Genomic DNA, 14463 nt, shown 5'->3' with positions numbered 1-14463 from the left:
AGAAAAAGGACACTAAACTTTCTAAAGTACTACATGCCACAAGGGGCCACAGAAATGGTTCCCTCAACCCACCCAGCAATATTGTTAACCTATCCAACTATACTCTTAGCCCAGCAGAAGCAGCTGTCCTATCTCAGGGCCTCTCCTTCTGCCCCTCCACCCCCACGAACATGATACAGTTCTGTGATGACCTAGAATCCTATTTTCGACGTCTCCGACTCAAGGAATATTTCCAACACACTTCTGAACAACATACTAATCCACAGAGACCTCCCTACCAACACTACAAAAAGAAGGCTTCTAGGTGGACTCCTCCTGAAGGTTGAGACAGCAGACTGGACTTCTACATAGAGTGCTTCCGCCGATGTGCATGGGCTGAAATTGTGGAAAAGCAGCATCACTTGCCCCATAACCTCAACCATGTGGAACACAATGCCATCCACAGCCTCAGAAACAACTCTGACATCATAATCAAAAAGGCTGACAAAGGAGGTGCTGTTGTCATCATGAATAGCTCGGAATATGAACAAGAGGCTGCTCGGCAGCTCTCCAACACCACTTTCTACAAGCCATTACCCTCTGATCCCACTGAGAGTTACCAAAAGAAACTACAGGATTTGCTCAAGAAACTCCCTGAAAAAGCACAAGATCAAATCCTCACAGACACACCCCTAGAACCCCAACCTGGGATATTCTATCTACTACCCAAGATCCATAAACCTGGAAATCCTGGGCGCCCCATCATCTCAGGCATTGGCACCCTGACAGCAGGATTGTCTGGCTATGTAGACTCCCTCCTCAGGCCCTACGCTACCAGCACTCCCAGCTACCTTTGAGACACCACTGACTTCCTGAGGAAACTACAATCCATCGGTGATCTTCCTGATAACACCATCCTGGCCACTATGGCTGTAGAAGCCCTCTACACCAACATTCCATACAAAGATGGACTACAAGCTGTCAAGAACACTATCCCCGATAATGTCACGGCTAACCTGGTGGCTGAACTTTGTGACTTTGTCCTTACCCATAACTATTTTACATTTGGGGACAATGTATACCTTCAAATCAGTGGCACTGCTATGGGTACCCGCATGGCCCCACAGGATGCCAACATTTTTATGGCTGACTTAGAACAACGCTTCCTCAGCTCTCGTCCCCTAACGCCCCTACTCTACTTGCGCTATGTTGATGACATCGTCATCATCTGGACCTATGGAAAAGAAGCCCTTGAGGAATTCCACCATGATTTCAACAATTTCCATCCCACCATCAACCTCAGCCTGGTCCAGTCCACACAAGAGATCCACTTCCTGGACACGACAGTGCTAATAAACGATGGTCACATAAACACCACCCTATACCGGAAACCTACTGACCGCTATTCCTACCTACATGCCTCCAGCTTTCACCCTGACCACACCACACGATCCATTGTCTACAGCCAAGCTCTGCGATACAACCGCATTTGCTCCAACCCCTCAGACAGAGACAAACACCTACAAGATCTCTATCAAGCATTCTTACAACTACAATACCCACCTGCAGAAGTGAAGAAACAGATTGATAGAGCCAGAAGAGTTCCCAGAAGTCACCTACTACAGGACAGGCGTAACAAAGAAAATAACAGAACGCCACTAGCCCGTCACCTTCAGCCCCCAACTAAAACCCCTCCAACGCATTATTAAGGATCTACAACCTATCCTGAAGGATGACCCAACACTCTCACAAATCTTGGAAGACAGGCCAGTCTTTGCCTACAGACAGCCCCCCAACCTGAAGCAAATACTCACCAGCAACCACATACCACACAACAGAACCACTATCCCAGGAACCTATCCTTGCAACAAAGCCCGTTGCCAACTGTGCCCACATATCTTTTCAGGGGACACCATCACAGGGCCTAATAACATCAGCCACGCTATCAGAGGCTCGTTCACCTGCACATTCACCAATGTGATATATGCCATCATGTGCCAGCAATGCCCCTCTGCCATGTACATTGGTCAAACTGGACAGTCTCTACGTAAAAGAATAAATGGACACAAATCAGATGTCAAGAATTATAACATTCATAAACCAGTCGGAGAACACTTCAATCTCTCTGGTCACGTGATTATAGACATGAAAGTTGTGATATTACAACAAAAAAACTTCAAAACCTGTAGTTCATCCAAGGATTCCTGGAGTCAGGGAGAGGCCCCCAGGGCCTAGTCTGTCAGCCTGGTGCTTGGCCCCTATCTCTAAAATTACTGTTTGAATTATAGGAACCCCCATTGGCCCCAACTGAGATTGGGGTCCCATTGTGCTAGGCAGTGTAAGAACACTGTGCTGCCCCCAAAAGCTTATATTCTAAGTATGTACTTTATGTACACAAATACTTGGTTAATTATCAAATACGACTGACAGCTCAAAACAAGTATTTTACCCTGACTTTATAACAAAATATTTCTTTTAGGAATATGTCTGACAATATCCAAGGATATCCCAGGCAGCTAAATTCTGACCATTTTTTTTCACTTTATGACTGGCCTTCAGTTCTTTCGGTTTCCAATCATCAGCATTTCTGAAACCGGAGCTAACCACAGCTGCTAGAGTAACCTCTTTTGGCCACAAGAGTCTCTCTGCATCGAGAACAGAAACCGAGAGTGAGCTTTGTGGGTGCATTGTATGCTGCCACCACCTTTCCTTTCTCATAGTGTAAGGCTAGAAGGGACCCAGAGATCTTGTAATCTGACCTCCTGTATCGCACAGGCCATTAAATTGCACCTAGCTGCCCTGTGTTGACCCCAGTAACTTGTGTCTGACAAAAGCATAACTTCCAAAAGACATCCAGTCTTGATTCAAAGACATCCAGACATGGAGAATTCCCTCAGCAGTTTATTCCGAAAGTTAATTATTCTCACTGCTAAAAAATTGTTTCCAATTTCTAATTTGAATGTGTCTGGCTTCAGTTTCCCACCATTGGTTCTTCTTCTGCCTTTCTTTGCTAGATTAAAGAGCCCTTTAATACTCAGTATTTTCTCCCCATTAAGATACTTCTATACCAGGGGTGGGCAAACTACAGCCCGTGGGCTGCATCCGGCACACCAGCCATTTTAATCCGGTCCTCAAGCTCCCGCTGGGGAGCAGGGTCTGGGGCTTGCCCTGCTCTGGCACTCCAGCCAGGGAGCAGGATCGGGGACTGCTCCGTATGGCTCCCAGAAGCAGCGGCATGTCCCCTCTCTGGCTCCTATGCATAGGGGCAGCCAGGGGACTCTGCTCTGCATGCTGCCGCTGTTCCAAGCATCACCCACGCAGCTCCCATTGGCCAGGAACCACGGCCAATGGGAGCTGCAAGGGCGGAACCTGTGGACAGGGCAGCATGCAGCAGAGCCGCCTGGCCGCGCCTCCATATAGGAACTGGAGGGGGAACATGCCACTGCTTCTGGGAGCTGCTTGAGGTAAGCGCCACTCAGAGCCTGCACCCCTGAGCCACCCCCCCGTGCCCCAACCCCCTGCCCCAGCCCTGATCCCTCTCCCACCCTCCGAACCCCTTGGTTCCCAACCTGGAGCACCCGCCCGCACCCTGAACTCCTCATTTCTGGCCCCACCCCAGAGCCCTCACCCCCTACTGCACCCCAACCCCAATTTCATGAGCGTTCATGGCCTGCCGTACAATTTCCATACCCAGATGTGGCCCTTGGGCCAAAAAGTTTGCCCACCCCTGTTCTACACTGTAATCAAGTCACCTCAAAGGGCTTATCTTCACTACAGGGAAATCGACACTGCTGCAATCAATGCAGCAGGGATTGATTTAGCAGGTTTAGTGAAAACCCCCTAGATCGATGGCAGGGCACTCTCCAGTTGACCCTGGTACTTCAGCTCGCTGGGAAAAGTAAGGGAAGTCGTCTGGAGAGCATCTCCCATCGATGGAGCACAGTGAAGACATTAGGGTAAGTCGACCTAAGCTACGTCGACTCCAGCTACGTTATTCACGTAATAAATGTAATGTAGTAATGTAATTTAGGTCGATTTACCCCGGTACTGAAGACAAGCCCTCAATCTTCTTTCTGATAAGGTAAACAGATTGAGCTCTTTAAGTCTCTGATTGTGAGGAATTTTCTCCAACCATCAAACCATTTGGCTCTTTTCTGCATCTTCTCTAGTGTTTCAACATCCTTTTTAAAATATGGCAACCAGAACTGTATGCAGTATTCTAATTTTGGTCTCACCAATGCCGTATATGGCAGTGAAATTACTTTGCTGCTCCTGCTCACTATTCCCTTGTTTATACATCCAAGGATCACATAGCCCTTTTGCCACAGCATTGCATTAGGAGATTTGAATTGTATTCAGTTGCTCATCCACGATGATCCCTAAATTCTTTTCAGAGTCACAGTTTTCCAAGAGACAGTCCCTCTTCTGGAGTTATGGCCTACATTCTTTGTTCCTAGACGTGTAATTTTGCATTTGGCTGTATTATAAGGCATTTTGTTTGAATGGGGCCAATTTATCAAGCAAACTAGATCACTCTGTATGACTGTCCTGTCCTTATCATTACTTACCAATCCACTAATCTTTGTGTCATCAGCATATATTATCAGCAGTGATTTTATAGTTATTTCCAGATTAGTGATGAAAATGATGAACAGCATTGGGCCTAGTACCAATCCCTATGGCCTTCCGCTAGAAACACTCCCATTCTGTGAGTAAGTGCTTGTTGAGATGTGGCAGCCAGTTTTTAATCCACCTAACATGAGCTTTTTTGATATTATATAGTGCTAATTTTTCCATGACCCTTCCACAGTTTGATGAATTAATAAAAATTTAGAAAATGATGGTCTACTGCATTTTAGATACGCAGGATTCCAGTTTGCACAGAACATAATTAAGGAATCCAGGCCTGAACCAAAGTCAAATGCAATTAGTGGAATAACTAATTGACTTGAATGGGCTGTAGATCAAGCTCTGTATCCCTGATTCAGCAGGGAATTTAAGCACACACCTATCTTTTAAGTACATGAGTAATCCCATCCCCATGTGGCGAGGCATGTAAACATGTGTTTTGATGTTAGTTGGATGTAAACATGTGCTTAAGTGCCTTGCAGGATCAAGGCCTATGTGACCCGATTATATTTTATTTAAAATGTGAGGAGAACAGTATCTCTCTTTCTGTAGGACTAAAATAAGTAGCTAAATTAAGCTTGAATTTGCTATTTTGGTTTATACAATGTTTTTGATTTAAATGGTTGTCTCTGCAATAACAAAAAGATGGTAATCTCTACCCCTAGGAGTTTATTCTGGGGCCAGTCCAGATTACTGTTAACAAGGAGTCTGATATTGATGACCATACTTATAGTGATGTATTTATTCTATATATGTAGTGCCATGAAATTATTCGAATATTGATATACATATTTGACAGCCACTTGGGTGTTTTTTTCTTTCTTGGTGGTTCTTGTACCACACTAATCTGTTTTCTTTTACAAATCAAATCTTTTTCAATCAATAAAAAACTATTTTTTATAAAAATGTAAAGAATGAGCCAAATATGACTATCAAACTACATTTCCTAAAGGGGCATTGTGAAGGCTCACAAGCCCCCAGTTTAATCATCCTTTCTCCAAAAATTACATTTGTGCTTCAAAATATGTCCCTAAAGAGTGCAGGGGGAAGGGAGGTGGGTAAAATAAGTCTGCAACAATCTTAAAATCCCAGCTCTTAAACTGGATGGACTCAGATAAATGGAATGCCTTACGGTTTGCTCATAAGAGCCGACACATTAGAAAGAGACAAGAGAAGGTTTAAAGTTCACACCATGCTCAAATCACGAGTGTTTGTGTTATGACTGCAACAATCCCAATGTCCTTTTGTATTTCCTGCTTCTGTGTTTTATCTTTATAGAATGTTAAACTTTTGCCATCATTGCAATAATTAATGAGAGTAGAAATGCCTTAAATAAGTAGGTTCTGGTTAATCTGGGGCTATATTTTTTTCTGTGGCAGTTCATTAAGGTTAAGTCTAAATAAAAACAAGGAAATGTTTCTGTGCCATCTACCCAGGAACTGAGCAGGCACCGAGCCAGAACATTTGCCTGGACTTTCATTGCTGCAGTTACTATCAGGTGCAAGCTGCATCTAAAGTATTTGATTTTCCCTAGCGAAAATCTCAACCTTACCATTTGAGAGAGTCAGTCCTAGTTTTCTACTCCTATTGTAAATAGAACTTGTTCGTTGTCGTGAATGGAAGAGTTATGATCCCATTTAGTAAACACTCATTAAAGATGGCTTTTTTCTATTTCTCCTCGACAGCTGTATTCTATCGGTTTGCTAAGGTCTTTTATTCTATAAGGGTTACACTAAGTATGGTTAAGAAGAGAATCTAATCACATCTAATTCTGGTTTCCCCCACCCACCTACCCACCCCTGGTACAGTGACGTGCCAGTGTACCTGAAGGAAGGCTAGTGGTGTTTGTGCCACTGTCCTCCCTTTTGCGGTTTTGCTGGGAAAAAGCAACTTTACGTTATGGTTGTGCCTCAATGGGAGGTTGCCTAGGGGATCAGCACATCCCTTAGCTGCAGTGGCCTCTTCCCCATTCCCAGCCAGTGCTGCTCAGTTTTGATGAAGGGAGAGGATTCTAGAACTTTATATGCTGTTGCAAATCTCCTCTGGATGGGTGCTGTGCTGCCATAGCCCAGGGTTAAATCTAGCCTATTGTGTTCACTGAACACAATATCTGAACACTGAACCTGTAGCTGCCCAGTGACGTGCTGGAGAGGTCTCTCCAGGGCTCCCTGCCACGAAACCAGGGGTGGGCAAAATTTTGGCCTGAGGGCACATCTGGGTATGGAAATTGTATGGCAAGCCATGAATGCTCATGAAGTTGGGGTTGGGGTTTCGGAGGGGGTGAGGGCTCTGTCTGGGGGTGTGGGCTCGGGGGTGGGGCCAGAAATGAGGAGTTCAGGGTTCAGGAGGGTGCTCCAGGCTGGGAACTGAGGGGTTGGGGGACAGGGGTGGCTCAGGGGTGCAGGCTCCAGGCAGCACTTCCCTCAAGCAGCTCCCGGAAGCAGTGGCATGTTCCCCCTCCAGCTCCTACACGGAGGTGTGGCCAGGCGGCTCTGCTGCACACTGCTCTGTCCGCAGGTGCTGCCCCTGGAGCTCCCATTGGCCGCGGTTCCCGGCCAATGGGAGCTGTGGGGGCAGCGGTTGGGGTGGGGGCAGCATGCGGAGCAGAGCCCCCTGGCTGCCCCTATGCATAGGAGCCAGAGGGGAGACATGCTGCTGCTTCTGGGAGACATGCTGAGCGGCCCTTGATCCTGCTCCTCGGCTGGAGCGCCAGAGCGGGGCAAACCCCAGACCCCGCTGCCCAGTGGGAGCTTGAGGGCCAGATTAAAATGGCTGGTGGACCGGATGCGGCCCACAGGCCGAAGTTTGCCCACCCCTGCACTAAACTAAAGGGAGGGTTGGGATTATTTTCATCGTTCTAATGGAGTTCCTTCTCTGGGTACTGCTAAATCATCCTTGCCAGGAATGCAAGTTCTCTTTAGGACTCACAAAACTACTCTGGAGAACAGTTATTTTTTTGCCTTTAGAATGCACCAGATTGCACCAAATGACAAATATTGTTAAACAAATTTCCCAAGGGAGTGGAGGAATCTCCCCCCGCCCCTGGGTCTACCTACAAGATATTAACATGTATATATTCCAGAGCAAATTTCACAGGTTGGGTGCTGTGCTCTGGTGTCCATACATCCAGTATATTATTGGGGAAAAATGTGTACATATACCCAGCAAGCGTACATAACATTAGTAAATTAATCTATTCCTTAGTCCTCCTCTCTGCAAACACTCACACCACCGGAACACAGGGGGTTAGCAGAGAAGCAGAGAGAGAAAACAGCAGGAACCTACTGGCACCACACCACTATATCAGTGCCAAATTCAAGAGCCTTTTTTCTCTTGCTTTCTTCTGTGCATGTGCTATGCAACTCTCAGCCAGACCCTAGTTTGGTATTTGAGAAGTTTGAGAAAGTACACAGTAAGATTGTCTACTTGCTCTATTATTGTTTATCAGTTGAACATCTGTCCCTCCAACTTTGGGACCATGGAAGATTTTCCTGGAAACACACTCAGGAAGGTCTCACTGGAGCATGCTTGCATATTCACTTCCTCTGCATGCTCTCTCTCTCGCTCTCTCTCTCTCTCACACACACACACACACACACACTTTCCTTTTACTTACTCATGTGCATCATCCATGACTACCCACCCATACAACCACAAAAGCAGAAGCAGCTGCAACTGAAGTTACATACATTACAATAGGGTAGCAGTGACTTGTATACCAAAATGTAAATTATTTGGCAAATACGTCAGCTATTACGAAGTTACAAAATAGTGGTGTTAGAACCACTGGATACAAGTATCTGCTGAATCTCCAAAATTTACATCTGATTCATTCTAAGGGTATGTCTACACTACGAAATTAAGTCGAATTTATAGAAGTCGGTTTTTTTGAAATCGGTTTTATATATTCGAGTGTGTGTGTCCCCACAGAAAATGCTCTAAAGTGCATTAAGTGCATTAACTCGGCGGAGCGCTTCCACAGTACCGAGGCAAGCGTCGACTTCTGGAGCGTTGCACTGTGGGTAGCTATCCCACAGTTCCCGCAGTCTCCGCTGCCCATTGGAATTCTGGGTTGATATCCCAATGCCTGATGCGGCAAAAAACATTGTCGCAGGTGGTTCTGGGTACATGTCGTCAGGACCCCGTTCCCACCCTCCCTCCCCCCGTGAAAGCAAGGGCAGACAATCATTTCGCGCCTTTTTTGTCTGCTGCCAGCCAAAGATGTAAAGGATCGATGGAGTGGGTCAGAACAAGACATAGACCAGATTTGTTTTGGACTCATTTTCCTCCTCCCCTATCTAGATCACACTGCAGTCAGTCACAGAGAAGGCGCAGCGAGGTTAATCTAGCCATGTATCAATCAGAGGCCAGGCTAACCTCCTTGTTCCAATAAGAACGATAACTTAGGTGCACCATTTCTTATTGGAACCCTCCGTGCAGTCCTGCCTGAAATACTCCTTGATGTACAGGCACACCCTTTGTTGATTTTAGCTCCCTGAAGCCAACCCTGTAAGCCGTGTCGTCAGTCGCCCCTCCCTCCGTCAGAGCAACGGCAGACAATCGTTCCGCGCCTTCTTTCTGTGCGGAGACGCCATACCAAGGCAAGCATGGAGGCCGCTGAGCTCATTTTGGCAATTAGGAGCACATCAACCACCACACGCATTATCCAGCAGTATATGCAGCACCAGAACATGGCAACGCGATACCGGGCGAGGAGGCGACGTCAGCGCGGTCCCGTGAGTGATCAGGACATGGACACAGATTTCTCTGAAAGCATGGGCCCTGCCAATGCATGCATCATGGTGCTAATGGGGCAGGTTCATGCTGTGGAACGCCGATTCTGGGCTCGGGAAACAAGCACAGACTGGTGGGACCGCATAGTGTTGCAGGTCTGGGACGATTCCCAGTGGCTGCGAAACTTTCGCATGCGTAAGGGCACTTTCATGGAACTTTGTGACTTGCTTTCCCCTGCCCTGAAGCGCATGAATACCAGGATGAGAGCAGCCCTCACAGTTGAGAAGCGAGTGGCGATAGCCCTGTGGAAGCTTGCAACGCCAGACAGCTACCGGTCAGTTGGGAATCAATTTGGAGTGGGCAAATCTACTGTGGGGGCTGCTGTGATGCAAGTAGCTCACGCAATCAAAGATCTGCTGATATCAAGGGTAGTGACCCTGGGAAATGTGCAGGTCATAGTGGATGGCTTTGCTGCAATGGGATTCCCTAACTGTGGTGGGGCTATAGACGGAACCCATATCCCTATCTTGGCACCAGAGCACCAAGCCGGCGAGTACATAAACCGCAAGGGGTACTTTTCGATAGTGCTGCAAGCTCTGGTGGATCACAAGGGACGTTTCACCAACATCAACGTGGGATGGCCGGGAAAGGTGCATGACGCTCGCATCTTCAGGAACTCTGGTCTGTTTCAAAAGCTGCAGGAAGGGACTTTCTTCCCAGACCAGAAAATAACTGTTGGGGATGTTGAAATGCCTATATGTATCCTTGGGGACCCAGCCTACCCCTTAATGCCATGGCTCATGAAGCCGTACACAGGCAGCCTGGACAGTGGTCAGGAGCTGTTCAACTACAGGCTGAGCAAGTGCAGAATGGTGGTAGAATGTGCATTTGGACGTTTAAAGGCGCGCTGGCGCAGTTTACTGACTCGCTTAGACCTCAGCGAAACCAATATTCCCACTGTTATTACTGCTTGCTGTGTGCTCCACAATATCTGTGAGAGTAAGGGGGAGACGTTTATGGCGGGGTGGGAGATTGAGGCAAATCGCCTGGCTGCTGGTTACGCGCAGCCAGACACCAGGGCGGTTAGAAGAGCTCAGGAGGGCGCGGCACGCATCAGAGAAGCTTTGAAAACCAGTTTCATGACTGGCCAGGCTACAGTGTGAAAGTTCTGTTTGTTTCTCCCTGATGAAACCCCCCGCCCCTTGGTTCACTCTACTTCCCTGTAAGCTAACCACCCTCCCCTCCTCCCTTTAATCACCGCTTGCAGAGGCAATAAAGTCATTGCTGCTTCACAGTCATGCATTCGTTATTCATTCATCACACAAATAGGGGGATGACTACCAAGGTATCCCAGGAGGGGTGGTGGAGGAGGGAAGGAAAATGCCACACAGCACATTAAGCACAGCACTTTAAAAGTTTACAACTTTAAAATTTATTGAATGACAGCCTTCTTTTTTTTGGGCAATCCTCTGTTGTGGAGTCGCTGGTTGGCCGGAGGCCCCCCCACCGTGTTCTTGGGCATCTGGGTGTGGAGGCTATGGAACTTGGGGAGGAGGGCGGTTGGTTACAGAGGGGCAGCAGTGGCAGTCTGTGCTCCAGCTGCCTTTGCTGCAGCTCAACCATACACTGGAGCATTCTGGTTTGGTCCTGCAGCAGCCTCAGCATTGAATCCTGCCTTCTCTCATCATGCTGCCGCGACATTTGAGCTTCAGCCCTGTCTTCTGCCCGCCACTTACTCTCTTCAGCCCGCCACTTACTCTCTTCAGCCCTCCACCTCTCCTCCCGGTCATTTTGTGCTTTCCTGCACTCTGACATTATTTGCCTCCACGCATTCGTCTGTGCTCTGTCAGTGTGGGAGGACAGCATTAGCTCGGAGAACATTTCATCTCGAGTGCGTTTTTTTTTCTTTCTAAGCTTCACTAGCCTCTGGGAAGGAGAAGATCCTGTGATCATTGAAACACATCCAGCTGGTGGAGAAAAAAAAAGGGACAGCGGTATTTAAAAACACACATTTTATAAAACAGTGGCTACACTCTTTCAGGGTAAACCTTGCTGTTAACATTACATACATAGCACATGTGCTTTCGTTACAAGGTCGCATTTTGCCTCCTCCCACCGCGTGACTACCCCCTCAACCCTCCCCCCTCCCCGTGGCTAACAGCAGGGAACATTTCTGTTCAGCCACAGGCAAACAGCCCAGCAGGAATGTGCCCCTGAAGAAAAGCACCCTATTTCAACCAGGTGACCATGAATTATATCTCACTCTCCTGAGGATAACACAGAGAGAGAAAGAACGGATTTTGGTTGAATGCCAGCAAACATACACTGCAATGCTTTGTTCTACAGTGATTCCCGAGTATGTGTTACTGGCCTGGAGTGATAAAAGTGTCCTACCATGAAGGACGAAATAAGGCTGCCCTCCCCAGAAACCTTTTGCAAAGGCTTTAGGACTACATCTAGGAGAACCGCAAATGCCAGGGCAAAGTAATCCTTTCACATGCTTGCTTTTAAACCATGTATAGCATTTTAAAAGGTACACTCACCAGAGGTCCCTTCTCCGCCTGCTGGGTCCAGGAGGCAGCCTTGGGTGGGTTTGGGGGGTACTGGCTCCAGGTCTAGGGTGAGAAACAGTTCCTGGCTGTCGGGAAAACCGGTTTCTCCGCTTGCTTGCTGTGAGCCATCTACAACCTCCTCCTCCTCCTCCTCATCTTCTTCGTCCCCAAAACCTGCTTCCGTATTGCCTCCATCTCCATTGAAGGAGTCAAACAACACGGCTGGGGTAGTGGTGGCTGAACCCCCTAAAATGGCATGCAGCTCATCATAGAAGCGGCATGTTTGGGGCTCTGACCCAGAGCGGCTGTTCGCCTCTCTGGTTTTCTGGTAGGCTTGCCTCAGCTCCTTCAGTTTCACGCGGCACTGCTTCGGGTCCCTGTTACGGCCTCTGTCCTTCATGCCCTGGGAGATTTTCACAAAGGTTTTGGCATTTCGAAAACTGGAACGGAGTTCTGATAGCACGGATTCCTCTCCCCAAACAGCGATCAGATCCCGTACCTCCCGTTCGGTCCATGCTGGAGCTCTTTTGCGATTCTGGGACTCCATCATGGTCACCTGTGCTGATGAGCTCTGCATGGTCACCTGCAGCTTGCCACGCTGGCCAAACAGGAAATGAGATTCAAAAGTTCGCGGTTCTTTTCCTGTCTACCTGGCCAGTGCATCTGAGTTGAGAGTGCTGTCCAGAGCGGTCAGAATGGAGCACTCTGGGATAGCTCCCGGAGGCCAATACCATCGAATTGTGTCCACAGTACCCCAAATTCGAGCTGGGAACGTCGATTTAAGCGCTAATCCACTTGTCAGGGGTGGAGTAAGGAAATTGATTTTAAGAGCCCTTTAAGTCGAATTAAAGGGCTTCACTGTGTGGACGGGTGCAGGTTTAAATCGATTTAACGCTGCTAAATTCGACCTAAAGTCCTAGTGTAGACCAGGGCTGAGACTGAAAATATTCATTCTTAATGGAGACTTATCAGTTGGAAGCGACAGAGGAGAAGAAAGACCTGGGTGTATTGGTTGATCACCAGGTGACTATGAGCCGTCAGTGTGATGCGGCTGTGAAAAAGGCTAATGCCTTTTCCTTGCTAATCGTTTCCTAGGATGCCTTAGATGATGTATTTCCATAGAGACAGGGAGGTGTTAGTACCATTATACAAGGCACTGGTGAGACTTTATGTGAAATACTGTGTGCGGTTCTGGTCTCCCATGTTTAAGAAAGATGAATTCAGACTGGAACAGGTAAAGAGAAGACCTGCTAGGGTGATCTGAGGAATGGAAAATCTACCTTACTAGAGGAAACTCAAACAACTTGGCTTGTTTAGCTAACCCAAAAGAAGGCTGGGGAGAGATATGATCACTCTCCATAAATACATCAGAGGGATAAATACTAGGGACGAAGAGGAGTTATTTAAGTTAAGTGCCAATGTGGACACAAGAACAAATGGATATAAACCGGCCATCAACAAATTTAGGCTCAAAATTAAGGGAAGGTTTTTAACCATCAGAGGGGTGAAGTTCTGGAACAGCCTTCCAAGGGGAACAGTGGGAGCAAAAAGCCTAACTGGCTTCAAGACTGAGCTTGATAAGTTTATGGAGGGGATGGTATCATGAGACTGCCTATAATGGCATGAGGCCCATCTGCGGCTGCTAGTAGCAAATATCTCCAATGACTGGTGATGGGACACTAGATGGAGACTGCTCTGAGTTACTACAGAGAATTCTTTCCCAGGTGTCTGGCTGGTGGGTCTTGCCCACATGCTCAGAGTCTAAATGATCATCATATTTGAGGTTGGGAAGGAATTTTCCTCCAGCTCAGATTGGCAGAAACCAATCTGTTTTTTGTCTTCCTTTGCAACATGGGGCATGGGTCACTTTCAGGTTTAAACTAGAGTAAATGGAGAATTATCTGTAACTTAAAGACTTTGAACCATGATTTGAGGAGTTCACTAAGTCAGTCAGAGCCTAGGGGGTCAGGAGTGGGTGAGTGTGGTTCTGTGGCCTGCAATGTGAAGGAGGTCAGACTAAATTAGATGATCACAATGGTCCCTTCTAACCTTAAAGTAGTTCTGCCTTTATTTTTAGTGGCAAAGAAGGTCATTACTCAATGTTCTTTGTGATTTCATAGTCTCCCTGAAAGTTATGCTATTAGGCCGCAATTTCCTGCAAACACTTATGCATGTGCCTAACTTTACTACTCATTGGGATAAGTCACGGTTGTAAAGCTAAGCATGTGTGTAACCGTTTACACGATCAGGGCCTAGATGGAGGATATTGCTGATTTTGTTTCTAAACCTGAAGTTTCAGAATCTTCCATTATCTCTATCAGTAACAACTGAGCAGGTCTGCCTGTGAACTTCAGTAAGCTGGATGGGTGGTATATCTCCCTGTGCTGAGGGTCTTTGGTCCCCAGGTTAATTTTGTAAGTGGGATAGGATACCTTTCCCCATGTGATCACATGACAATGTAGCTAACATGCTATTGGCAGTGCCAGATTCGGTTTTCCTTTTGCTTATTTAGAGCCCAATTCTGCAATGCAAGGTGATGTGCGCTTTCTGGGAGATTCTGAGCACCCTG

The sequence above is a fragment of the Lepidochelys kempii genome, chromosome 1, assembly GCF_965140285.1.
Source record: "Lepidochelys kempii isolate rLepKem1 chromosome 1, rLepKem1.hap1, whole genome shotgun sequence".
Classification (NCBI taxonomy): domain Eukaryota; kingdom Metazoa; phylum Chordata; order Testudines; family Cheloniidae; genus Lepidochelys; species Lepidochelys kempii.
This window is presented reverse-complemented; position numbering follows the sequence as displayed.